Here is a 13,959-nt window from a genome sequence, read left to right as displayed (position 1 = left end):
AAAGTACAACCTTGTCTCAAACAAATAATGTTGCCATAAAATTAAAATACATTCTTAAATATGTCCCGAGAGCATTAAAACATATCATATAGTTGTAGTTCTTGAAACAAAACAAAGAAAAGGCTCATAAAATTACTTCTGTTATAGGTAATAAAACTAATTAGTTTTTTTAAGTTTCATGGTTTGGTTGATGTATGTTTTGTTATGTAACTTGAGTTACGTAAGTAACTTAAAAATCTGCTCTCCTGAAGGTTTCTTCACTTTTTTCCACCCTGAAAGGGTTATTTTCTAGTTTTTTGAGAAGTTTTTCCTGATCCCATGTGAAAGGTCAAAGGTCAGGGATGTCGTGTGTGTACAGATTGTAAAGCCCTCTGAAGGAAAATCTTAATTTGTGATATTGGGCTATATTAAATAAACTTGAATAGTTAGTTTGATCCATTCGGCCACCCGTGGACCTTGATGAGAAACACAGACTGCAGACAACATCATTTTTAGGAGATCTTACGCAAAAAAAATCAAAAAAAATGAGCGCTTAAAAGTGTGTGTGCATGGACACAAACGTACTTCTTCGGTCTAGTCCTGCTCGCTGTTGGAATCAGAAGGTACTCAGATGACCTCCCGTTGCATCGGACCCCCTGTGGAGAACAGATTGTAAGGGCTTGGAACGGCCCCTCAGTCCACTCAGTCGTCCTCCACCAGCTCTACAGGAAGCGACTCAACACACAGGGGCCGAACCAGTTACACACCACAGGGAGGGATTCCTCTCAGAGGGTCGGCTGATTGACTCTGTGTGTGTGTGTGTGTATGTAACACACGACATACAGCGTGCTGATTGTTGACACGGACACAAGCTGGTGGTACAATCACCTTGTTCCCATCCATCTGTTCACTGTGAAACCACAGCAGGATGTACCATGGGGGAGAGGGGGGGGGGTATTCACACTACTTAAAGAAGGACAAGTGTAACTTTGTGGTTTTTCCCCTTTTCTCTACGCAGATGTCGTTGATTCATAGTGATATTCCTCCAAAGAAAGGTTATTTTAAAGTCAATAATTAAGAGAAAATCATACAGAGGGAAGCATGCTTTACCCATAATGCAACAGGACAGGTATGGAGACATTATTATGAATCCCAATGCTTTCTTTGTTGCACTCAAGCACACTAAGATGCATCCATTGATATCTATGAGGTACCAATAACCAATGTGTTGAGGTCCTATAAGGTTAATGTCCAGACTCAACCAATCAGCTCAGCCTAAACCAGTGAAGGAGGCGGGTCTTATCAGGAATGGAGTGGGTTTATAATTGTGACTGTTGGGAGCCGAGACTTTTCACACTGTTCACCCCGTCAGTCATTGTGCCCTCGAGGCACGTGGTGTAGTGTGCGTGAGCATACACACCCGGACATGTTCACACTGGTCATTGGATGTCACAGACGCTCGGCATCACGTGACCAGAGGTGTGTGACGCTGTATCACTGCACACATGCACCTGCCGCTTCCTTTGGAAACTGTTGTCTGTTGGATAATCCCCCCCCCCCCCCAAAAAAACCCAAATCGATCTAAGCAAGCATTGTTGGCATGGCATGTTAACAATGCTTGCTTAGATTATTATTTATAGTTATTTATGCCAACCTAGGTGACACAAACACACACACACACACACACACACACACGCAAAGTTAGAAAAAGGAGAGAGAATACTGACTTTCTGTAACAAACACGATATCTGATTCTTCACTTTTCATAACAACACCACACCTGAGTCCCAGCTGTATTACGTCATCTACTTATTTCCCACATTCCTTGCGTTGTGTGTTTTATTGTCCCACGCTGTCCTCTTGCAGCGTGACGTACAGCCACGCGCTCAGCCACGCGTCCCACGGGGGGCGCTGCGCTCCCACTCTTTAATAGATCATAAGCTCCTCTCACCTGAAACTATCAACGACTAAAAGTGCAATTGCATCATATGTTTACGATATGTTTATGACCATTGACGAACAACTCATCTGATGAGACCATAAGGCAACAGGATGCTGTGTTTTGATTACGCAATATGCTCACCAGAAAAAACACAAAAATATGTATATCCCAAGTCCATTTTATCCTCATTTTAGTCGACTATATATATACATACAGGACTGTCTCAGAAAATTAGAATATTGTGATAAAGTTCTTTATTTTCTGTAATGCAATTAAAAAAACAAAAATGTCATGCATTCTGGATTCATTACAAATCAACTGAAATATTGCAAGCCTTTTATTCTTTTAATATTGCTGATTATGGCTTACAGTTTAAGAAAACTCTAAAATCCTATCTCATAAAATTTTAATATTTCCTCAGACCAAGTAAAAAAAAGATTTATAACAGCTGAGTGTTTGTCAAGGCTCAGGAAACCCTTGCAGGTGTTTCGAGTTAATTAGACAATTCAAGTGATTTGTTTAATACCCTACTAGTATACTTTTTCATGATATTCTAATATTTAGAGATAGGATATTTGAGTTTTCTTAAGCTGTAAGCCATAATCAGCAATATTAAAAGAATAAAAGGCTTGCAATATTTCAGTTGATTTGTAATGAATCCAGAATGCATGACATTTTTGTTTTTTTAATTGCATTACAGAAAATAAAGAACTTCATCACAATATTCTAATTTTCTGAGACAGTCCTGTATATTAGTAGCTGTAGCATCACCGGCCATAAGCCGTCTCACCTCCCGCAGCAGCCTCCCGGAGAGAGAGGAACAACCACAGCATCCCGAACGCGAACTTCACGCCGCCTCCCGTCATCTCTGCTCCGGTCCGGGGACTGAGTCCAGTCCCGAGATCAAATCATGGTCCCGGGCCTCTGCAGACAGTCCTGCAGCGCGCGCTTCATCAGACGAGCGGGACCTCCCGAGGAGGAGGAGGAGGAGGAGGAGGGGGAGGAGGAGGACCGCCGGTTGTTGCTTTGGCCAAACACGGTCCGCGGTGTCACAACGTCGAGGAGCAACACTTTTTTTTGTGTGTCACACCTTCTGTCGCCTGGTCTGGTTCCCCGTAGCCTCTTTTCGCGCGTGCGCGCTCGTGTGTGTGTAAGTGATCCAGAGCGGAGATGGATGCTATATATATATATATATTAGGGCTGTGAAACGATTAAAATTTTAATCGGGTTAATCACAGGTTTTTGTGGATTAATCATGATTAATCACATATTACCGATATTCTCGGTATATTTTGTGAGAACATAGAGATTTATGACAAAAGACGGATATATACATTTATACATTCTTCGATACAATGGTGCTGCAACTCAGCAGTTATTTAGCAGTTTTCTTCCATATGGAACATTAATACATCTTCATCCTAAACAGAATGTTTAACCCTCCTGTTACCTTAGGGTCAATTTGACCCCATTCAATGTTTAATGTCGGTGTTCTTTGGGGTCAATTTGACCCCAGGCTGTTTTTCACTGTGTCAAACATATCAGAAATATCAACTTTTTTATTTATTTAAAGGGCTATTTAGGTAGTCAACAAACAAACATAAAGTACCTCACACTTAAACTTGGGAAGCAATATTAATTCTAATAATTTTCTGGAGGTTTTAATTGCTGGGGTCAAATTGACCCCGAGGGTAAAATATGTTAGTAAATGTAAAGGTAACAGGAGGGTTAAACATAACATTTTCCTCTTGTTTGTCAACCATTAACTCCACCATGATACAATCTAAAGGCCTCTAGTCTTCCTCTAGCAGCTGCTGAGGCAAACTGACTGTGGGTTTTCTTCATGAACTGGGCCGTGATGAAAGGGACGGCGGGGACACCGCTGCAAAGCTGAAACCTCACCGGCCCGGACAGGTGGACAGATTGACAAGTGACTTTTTTTTTGCTCGGTCCCGATGCGCGCGCACGGAGCTCTGTGGCGCGCGAGACGGAGATCGATAAGTGTTAACGCAACGCGAAGAGACAGAAATGACATGCTGCTGTGGAGATACAATCAACAACAGACGTTTAGTTTAATAAAAGAACAAAGACGTGCTATAGAGAACATGTCAGGGGGCGGGCCAATCTTTTTAATGTCATGCGATCTACCGACACTACGCGCGATCGACTGGCAGGTCGCGATCGACGTGTTGAGACCCTGATCTACAGGAAGTAAAAGTCGTAACAAGGTTTCCGGAGGTGAACCTGCGGAAGGATCATTACCGATGAACAGACCGTCTGCATGAGAGCGGACAGAGTTCAGATTGAAGTGGTGTATTGGAAGCTCATTTTCCAAGTGACTTTTTTTCGTCCCGACGACCAACAACAGACGGATTGGAAGCTCATTCTGCGCATGCGTTAAATGCGTTAAAAAAAATAACTAGTTAAACCTGTAATTGAATTAACTGAGTTAACGCGTTATTTTTCACAGCACTAATATATATATATATATAATATAAATATATATATACAAATATATATATAGATAGATGTATATATATGTATATATATATATAAAGATATATATATATATAATATAAAGATATATATATGTATATATATATTATATAGATAAATGTATATAAATAAATATATATATATATATATATATATTATATATAGATAAATGTATACATCTATATATGTATATATTATAAATAGATAAATGTATATAAATATATATATATAAATATATATAGATAGATGTATATATATATAAAGATATGTATATATTTATATATATATATATATATATATAGATAGATAGATATATATAGATATAGATAGATAGATAGAATGTGAGACCCTATAGATTCAAGGCCAGTCGGGTGTAGGTCAAATCCAAGGCAATACAAAATATAAAAAAATTACGAAACGTCTTGCCAAACATAAAATAGCATCATTTAAGAGCAGTGTAGTATCCTCTTGAGTTCAAATAGCAGCTCAGTACATATAATCTTTACACAATAAACTTACTTCAGTCAACCTGGACCCTAGTTCTGGGTTTCAGGATCTGCCACTTTACTTTAAGTGAAACAAAGTTTCTGAGAATTAACTTGAGATCATCTTACAGGAAGCGTGACGGTCCTGTATGTTTCCTCTCATCACACTGGTTTATTGAGTCTGCACATTACTGTAAAACTAACGCGCAATTAAATGCATCATTCACTCAGCCACACGCGCATCACATGGCATAACATAATGTCCCTATATATAGATGAGGAAACATGTACAGCGCATGATTTAAGCAAAACTGAATGCATGCCGATGATATTAGGATCTCAGATGACTCGAAGAATATACAGGACTGTCTCAGAAAATTAGAATATTGTGATAAAGTTCTTTATTTTCTGTAATGCAATTAAAAAAACAAAAATGTTATGCATTCTGGATTCATTACAAATCAACTGAAATATTGCAAGCCTTTTATTCTTTTAATATTGCTGATTATGGCTTACAGCTTAAGAAAACTCAAAAATCCTATCTCATAAAATTTTAATATTTCCTCAGACTAAGTAAAAAAAAAGATTTATAACAGCTGAGTGTTTGTCAAGGCTCAGGAAACCCTTGCAGGTGTTTCGAGTTAATTAGACAATTCAAGTGATTTGTTTAATACCCTACTAGTATACTTTTTCATGATATTCTAATATTTAGAGATAGGATATTTGAGTTTTCTTAAGCTGTAAACCATAATCAGCAATAAATCAGAATAAAAGGCTTGCAATATTTCAGTTGATTTGTAATGAATCCAGAATGCATGACATTTTTGTTTATTTAATTGCATTACAGAAAATAAAGAACTTCATCACAATATTCTAATTTTCTGAGACAGTCCTGTATGTGATTTTAAAAAAAAGGTGTATATTAGAGCTTTTAATGCATGTGGGCCTCCTGGACCCTGATTGGACCCTGATTCCAGCACAAAGAGTGGGAGTGGTTGTGCGCTCATTTGATGTGTTACTCCAAAGCTTGTATCACCTTTCGCTGACACAAGCTGAAGTGACGAAGACGAGCACTTACTACGCCACAACCGATCGATGATGACCACGCCGTGCAAGCCGAGCGGATGAGGTGATCTATATAGTTATCGATCTGGAAGATAGATAGATAGATAGATATATACTTTATTCATCCCCAAGGGGAAATTTGTCGTCACAGTAGCAGCACCAATGAACTAAACACACAAGAATAAAAAATAAAATATAAAAAAACAGTTGATGAAAGATATAGTATACAAAGTAAAATATAAAATAAATATATATGTATATATGTAACATATATGCATACACAATACACAATCCTAATGACAAATTAAATTAAATATAAAAATATTAAATATATGAGAGTTTCCATACACACACTGATGGGAAATGTGATGAATACGCATCTCCTCCAGTTTAGTTTACTACGATAAGAAGAGCAGGAGAGGATTTATGGAGCTGTGACAGCCAGAGCGTCTCACAGAGAACAGTTGGCTCAGATTCATTTGAATTGTGTAATTTATTTAAGCAATCACATACGCTGTTGGTGGACTCGTAAAGAACTGGAGGCCACGAGATGGTCTCTCTCTCTCTCTCTCTCTCTCTACCCGCGTAATTAATTTTCAGCTATCAGCAGCTGGAAGAAGAACTGCAAGGTGAATCATTCTGCACCCGCGCACAAACACATGCACCAACACACGTCCTTATCCTTCGAGACCTTCCTGCACTATTTGACACATTGAAGCACCAGATCCTTGTCTCCTCCCTTCAGGTCCTGGTATCTCAGGCACTGCACTCTCCCTTTTCTCATCCTACCTCAAAGACCGCACTTACCGTGTAGCTTGGAGAGGATCTGTGTCTGATCCTTGCCCTCTCACTTCTGGGGTTCCTCAAGGCTCCGTCCTGGGTCCCCTCCTCTTCTCCCTGTACACTAAATCTCTCGGCTCTGTCATTCGTTCGCATGGCTTTTCCTACCAACTGATCCTCTCGTTTCCCCAATCAGGACGGCAGAAAGTCTCTACATCTTCCACCGGAAACTAAAAACACATCTTTGCCGACTATATCTGGATTAAAACACAGATTAGCACTTCAGTGGCACTGAAATGGCTCTTACTTATCGTACTTTTGTAGTTTGACTTTCTTGAAGAAATGTTACTTTCTTGATTCTTGTTGTTCTGAGTTTGTACTCATCGTAGAATGCACTTATTGTAAGTTGCTTTGGATAAAAGCGTCTGCTAAATGACATTTAATGTCATGTCATGTAATGTAACACACAAACAAATGCACAAACACGCACACAAATGCACTTGATGGTTTAATCCCCCTTTAACATGGACACATTTACCTCTCAGCTGCACACACGCGGGTCACATGGCAGCTCGGATGCTTTAATCCCCACAACACCGAGATGCCTCAAGGCACAACAACACAACAATGGTTTACACAATGGAGTGCTGGAGTCAGGGTCCGAGTTTGGAGTTATATGGTTCATAACTATAGAGGATACACATCCAATAATTTGGTTTACAAATCATAATAAAGTCCTTCAGCGTGGTCATAATCATCAGAACCAGATGTTTTCTATAATCCAACTATGTTCTGAACAGTGGAAACACGAGGATAAAATGTCCAGAGAGACGAAAAAAGAGGACATGCTGTTGGCTTCATTACCAAGCCGGCTCATGCATGAAAAAGCAAGAGGATTGGTTGATTTATATGTCAGGGAGGGGGGGGGGGGGAGGGGGGGGCGTCGCTTCATTGTCAGACATGTCACTATCAGGAACATTCCAAGAGATGAACAGATTTTCTTCATCGAACATTTTGTTTGTTGTCTGATGACAGCTGAAGGACCGTGAAAAGGCCATCACACACACACACACACACACACACACACACACACACACACACTCACACACCAGAGGGGCAGACAGGAATTGGCATTAAGTGGAACCAAGTTTGTCTCTTTTTCTGCTGAAGCCGTCATAAAAATATTCTGACGGGAGAGACGGAGATCTGAGTGAGAGCGACTCGCTGTCTGCACCTCGATACATCTGCACTCGTGAACCGTCTGCACACACACACATGTACACACTGTTGTGGCTGGATTTCTTCCTTTTTGGTCCATTCTGACTAATCTCTTAACCTGATGCATATAAACTTGTATCTCTCTCCTATCTGACTGCTGGTGAGACGCCACAGGATACTCACCCACTGGACCTCAGTAATCAAACACCCACAGGACACAGAGAGTTTGGATCAGAGTTCAATTCACGTAGATTTATTTGTAACCAACAGTTTCACAAATAAACCTGGTCTGGGTCCGGTATTAAAGACAACGACCTCCCTCCACATCTGTCTTTCCCAAGCCCCGAACAAACACATTGACATATTATTTATACATCAGCCTCAATGCAGGTGCCGCCTCCGTCCACTCCCTCATTACATATTAGTTCTCGTCACTCAGTGTGACCCCTGTCCCAGTCCAAGCCGGTTACTTTAAGGAATGTGAGGTTCTTCTCTTATCGTTATTGTGTCTGAGCCTCCTGGTCCTCTCTGCAGTCTCCTCTCTACCGGTTCAGGCTGGAGCAGCACAAGGCCGCTGGGTCTGTCTATGTCTGGCGTTGTTGACCCTCGTCTGAGGGAGAGAGCTGTGTGTGCCCTCTCAATCATCTTTGTAGATGTAATTTAAGCCTAATATAACACAATGTCAAAGTTTAATACACCCTATGTATATATGTTGTGGAAACACATAATTTGAAACATTTTACCCACCACAACACACAACCTACACACACTCCTCGTGCTCCACCACTGAAGTTGTCACAAAAATGTTCTGGACCCTGAGTCAAAGGTATGACTCAATCAGACTCTTTCTCTCTTACTTATTTAGCTCCCTCTACTGACGCACACAGACACACACACAGACACACACACACACACACACACACACATACACTGTGATCTACTGTATAATGCCACCCTGGAACAGACCAGTATCTGAAGCTCTGCCGTGTCCTGGGGCGTGTAGCTGTGGCAGCTATCAAAGAATAATGATTCACCCAGACATGCCTTAATATGGAATATTTTTTCTTTCTCTAATATGCTTACACACACACACACACACACACACACACACACACACACACACACACATTGTTCTTGTTGTATTAGTCTATCCAGATTAAAAATAGAAACATGTGCAATGATTCATGCATATTCTTAAAAGCCCTGCATGTGATTTAATATGAATTTCCGTCTCTGGATCTTCAAATATCTACAAAACGTGTTCATATATCGATTATTACACTCTCTCGGTCTTCGGCGGGAATAAAAAGTGAAATATGTCGCATTATGAATCTACCGTTTCCGATAATCTACCAGACTGAATGTGCTGAATGCTTTTGGGAAATCAGACCTTGCTCTGTTTAAGTCCCGCACGGCAAATCTCATATGCAAATTAATGGAGATGATCGAAGCGAATCAATTGTGGAGGAGAGGCTCGTGAGTCGTGAGTGCTGCTTTTCAATAGTGTGTCAAACAGAAAAAGTTGATACCAAAAGAGCGATCAGCGTGTTATTATAAAAACATATCCGCCGCCGCCCCACTCCTCTGAAGGGCTCTCGGCACCGACGTCTTTAACGAGGTTTCTCTCATGGGCGGGTCGTTAAAGCTCCGTTATCTCGTCGCGGTGCCGCCACACTGACGTTGTTTCTATTGACGATAGGCAGGAAGGAATATGTCGTTCCAATTGTCTCCGTGTGTCAGATGGGATTGTAGATTGCGTGACTTCCCTGAAACGACGCCCTTTGATATCAGCCATCTGGAGAGAGAGACTTTAAAACATGGCCGACTAGATGTAATGATATGACCTGTTTTTGACTACTGCACGCCGTCCTTTATGTTTATGTTTTAGGTTTCAGGAAAGTCGCCTCATCACACTGTGATTATTTTCCCATGAAAACTTATGTTGAACAGTTAATTTGAGAAATTCCTCATGTTTTTTTTGTTGCATTTTCCCCCAATAATCTCTATAGAACCTGTTGATGTCCATATATTAAAGGAATAATTAAGCATTTTGGGCAAATCTTGCTGAGTTTTAGATGAGAATATCACGTATCAGCTCTTTGTACAAGTAAATTATGATTCAGTTTCCATTTTTTGTAATTCTGTAAAAAAGCATGTAGTGTGTTCTCCTCTAGACCAGCCTGTACATCCCTGTTAGCCGCCCCTGTTAGCCGCCCCTGTTAGCCGCCCCCGTTAGCCGCCCCACAGAGGCCTCTGCAGCCTCTCGGCTACAGCCGTGTGTTTCATGCTCGGATGGCGATCGTAATTCAAACCACAGAACCGATTATCCGGTGAGTTGCTCTGGTCTCTTTCAGGTCTGTTTGTTTGTGGCCATCTCTTCCATGAATGACCTTCACACACAGCCAGAGGGCAGATTCATGTTGATGTTGTATTGCAATGCAGGGATTCAATGAGGCGTTCATGAAGTCTGTCGTGTGTGCTTTCCACTTTCAATGTGTTTACACTGGATTGCAATCAAAGAAACTTCAAATAATTCTCCTAAGAATACTTAGACAGAAGCATGTAGGCGACCCGGTTACTCAGAACACGAGCTCCTTTGTTCCCAAGAACTTCAAAAAGGTATTTCAGGTTTGATGGTTATCCAGCTGGATGCTTTTTTTCTTCTTCTTCTTCTTCTTCTTCTTTTTCTTTTTTCTTCCTCCTCTTCCTCCCCCTCCTCCTCATGGTTGTGATTGGAGGAGGATGTGTCCCATAGAGTCTAGCAGAGGGCTCAGACTGTGCTTATAGGGCTAGGGTTAGAATAGTATAACACCTTTTTAGTCTTGGTTCTGGTAAATTCATCAAAAATAAAAATAACAATTAATTAGTAATTTCTTGTATGAGTAAAAGCTTATTTTTGTCACCATATTTTCATATCCAGCTAGTGACTAATTACATCCTGCAACAAATGCCACTCCAAAAATATCCGTACACATGAACCTTTTGATAGATACATACGGTTATGTTGTGCTGTCATGCATAGTGATGCAATTCAAATTGTAATTAGGCTGAATTATACATCTCGTGGCTGTTTTTGTGCATAATGGAAACAAAAATATCCCAGAAACCCCCTGTGTCATCGTGTTAGTGTGTGTGTGCATGTAAAATACTCTTGTGTAAAGTCCTCGTAGCATATTAAAAACTTCTCCCAGCAATTATTATGCATTTTATTTGAACAAATATTGTATTTATTTGAGTTCAAAAGAGAAAAGCAAGGTGAATACTTTTCCTCTTCATATCATCAAAAAGTATGGGGATAAATCAAAAGGCGTAAAATAAGCAGGACCTTCATCCTGATGTTATCCAACAACAATATATTTGTGATCAAAGCAATCAAAAAATATGTCATGCATGTTTTGTGCGTCTGCATGTTTGTCTCTTAATATTAAACTGAAAATAAAGTGAATAGGCTTTGGAATAGGATGATAGAATCCTCTCATAAATTAATAGAAACGCTATTTCAGGGCAACTAATCAAGTCGCATGTAATCCAATATTTACCACGCCAACCAATTACCTCGTGGAATATTAATCTGAGAGAACATTTATAAACACATGGTTTATAATTTTAAAAAAGATAGAAAAAGAACATCCATCCATCCATTCTCATCCGCTTATTCCGGGGTCGGGTCGCGGGGGCAGCAGACCCAGCAGGTTGACCCAGACTTCCCTCTCGCCCGCGACACTTTCCAGCTCCAGAAAAAGAACAGCTCGTCTTTATTTGCGAAAAAAAGAGCTGCCGAGTGCTCCTGAAATCTGAACTGTAATTGTAAATGACACGAGTAGAGAGCGTGATCATCAGTCAGCTCACTGACAACCACCAGTCAGCTCACTGGGAGGAGTTGTGTGCTACAAGCTGGAGTTCAGTGTTGAGTGTGTGTCACTTCTACGGCAGATGGATGTTCCCAGTTTGCAAAAAAAAAATTATGGAATTGTAATACTCTGGCCTCCACAAGCAGAAAAATAATGGTTCTTAAATGGTTCTTTAAAAGGCTTTGTGGTTCTACGAAGAAACATCACCTACACTCAAAAAAACGATTCAAGCCCTTCTTAGAGGTGACACATTTAAATATTGTTTGATACATTTAAATAAATCAATTACAAAACGAAGATATTTATATTGAATGTGTGTAACACAAAATGTATGAATACTTTCATTTATTAGATTTATTTAGGTTACACTCACAAAAACGATTCAAGCCCTTCTTCGAGGTGACACATTTAAATATTGTTTGATACATTTAAATAAATCAATTACAAAAATAGATATTTATATTTAATGGGTGTAATACAAAATGTATGAATACTTTCATTTATTATATTTATTTAGGTTAGATGGTGTGCATATCAACTCAAAATAAATGTGTTTCATTGAGGACTACCCTTTGCGCATGCGCCTTCTGAAAATCAGTTGTTTACATGAGGTGAAGACATTTTAAGGTCTGTATGGTGGTGTAGTGGCTAGCACTGTTGCCTCAAAGCCAGAAGGCCGTGGGTTCAATTCCCAGTCAGGGTGTTCCTTCTGTGTGGAGTTTGCATATTTTGTTAGTTAGTTAGTTTATATTTTGAGTTGGACAAACACAAATTAATTTAATTTAATGAATATCGTTATTTTATTTTAGATGTATTTGATACAAATGAGTTGGACTAACTTAATTACATTTTATTGCACTGATGTGCTAAATTTGAGTTGGAGTTGCATATAATTATTGGATGGAAAACCTGCCAACAATTTAATTGAGTTCATCCAATGAGTCATTTCTTTGAGTGTACTGAAGAACCATTTTTAGGTTCTTTAAAGGTTCTTTGAATAACTATTTAAGGACATGGTTCTTTAAAGAGCCCTGGTTTGAAAGGTTCTTTGTGGAACCAGAAATGGTGCCTCAAAGAACAATTTTTTAAAAGTTCTTTAAGATTCCTTTAGGTTCTTTGTGGAACCAGAAATGGTGCCTTAAAGAACCATTTTTTTTAAGGTTCTTTGGGACACCTTTATAGGTTCTTTGAAGAACTATTTAAGGACATGGTTATTTAAAGAAAACTGGGTTGAAAGGTTCTTTGTGGAACCACAAATGGTTCTTCTATGGCAGGCCTATTCAACTAGCGGATACGGCGCCTGCTCTGTTTACTTTTTGGCCCGCAAGAGACTGCAAAAATCAGTAGCTAGGTTGTAAAAAAAAAAAAAAAACGGACACGCCTCTTTATACATTGAGACATCTAACCCAGGGCCATTGAGTTTCACTGTTGCCACAACCAGTACTGTATGGTTACATCTTTGTTACGCGCTGCCGTGTTGGTTGCGGTGTGTTACCCTACTGGTTTTCAAACCTACTGGTTTCTGCGCGTGCATGCGTTGTGTTCTCTTAACATCTGCAGGGGGCTCTGTCTCGCTCACCAGACTCGTCACACATTCACAAACATATTGCTGGAGATCTTCAAGCCACCGTTCATATCCATGTCGGCGATTACGGTTGTATAAGTGAGCAGCGCATCACAGCCACGGATGAAGAAATTTTTTTAAAAAAAAAAAAATAAAAGATCGCCCGACCTGGTTTCGATCCTTTCACGCAAAAGTCTGGTCTGTCAAAGACGCGCAGTCTGTGCGCTGCGCCACCAGATATTAGTTTCATCTCAAGTAATTTATATATTGATCCATTAAGTCACATTTATTATGTTTTCATGGGAACAGTTTGGTTGAAAGGGATGAAAAAACTGGGTTTACCTTGAGCGATATTTACACTTTGAAACATGTTAATAAAGATGCTTGTTTCACAACACTTTTGCACAACAATACCGACGCATTTTCGTGTGTGACTGTTTACCTGTGGAAATATACATTACTGTTTTAAATTTTTAGCCATTATTTGATCAATATTCTGTGCGGCCCTCACACCCCCCGTGATTTTCTTATTCGGCCCACTTGCTACTGAAGTTGAATAGCCCTGTTCTATGGCATCAT

The sequence above is a fragment of the Pseudoliparis swirei genome, chromosome 24 (assembly GCF_029220125.1).
Source record: "Pseudoliparis swirei isolate HS2019 ecotype Mariana Trench chromosome 24, NWPU_hadal_v1, whole genome shotgun sequence".
In the NCBI taxonomy this organism is placed as follows: domain Eukaryota; kingdom Metazoa; phylum Chordata; class Actinopteri; order Perciformes; family Liparidae; genus Pseudoliparis; species Pseudoliparis swirei.
Note: the sequence above shows the minus strand (reverse complement) of the source record.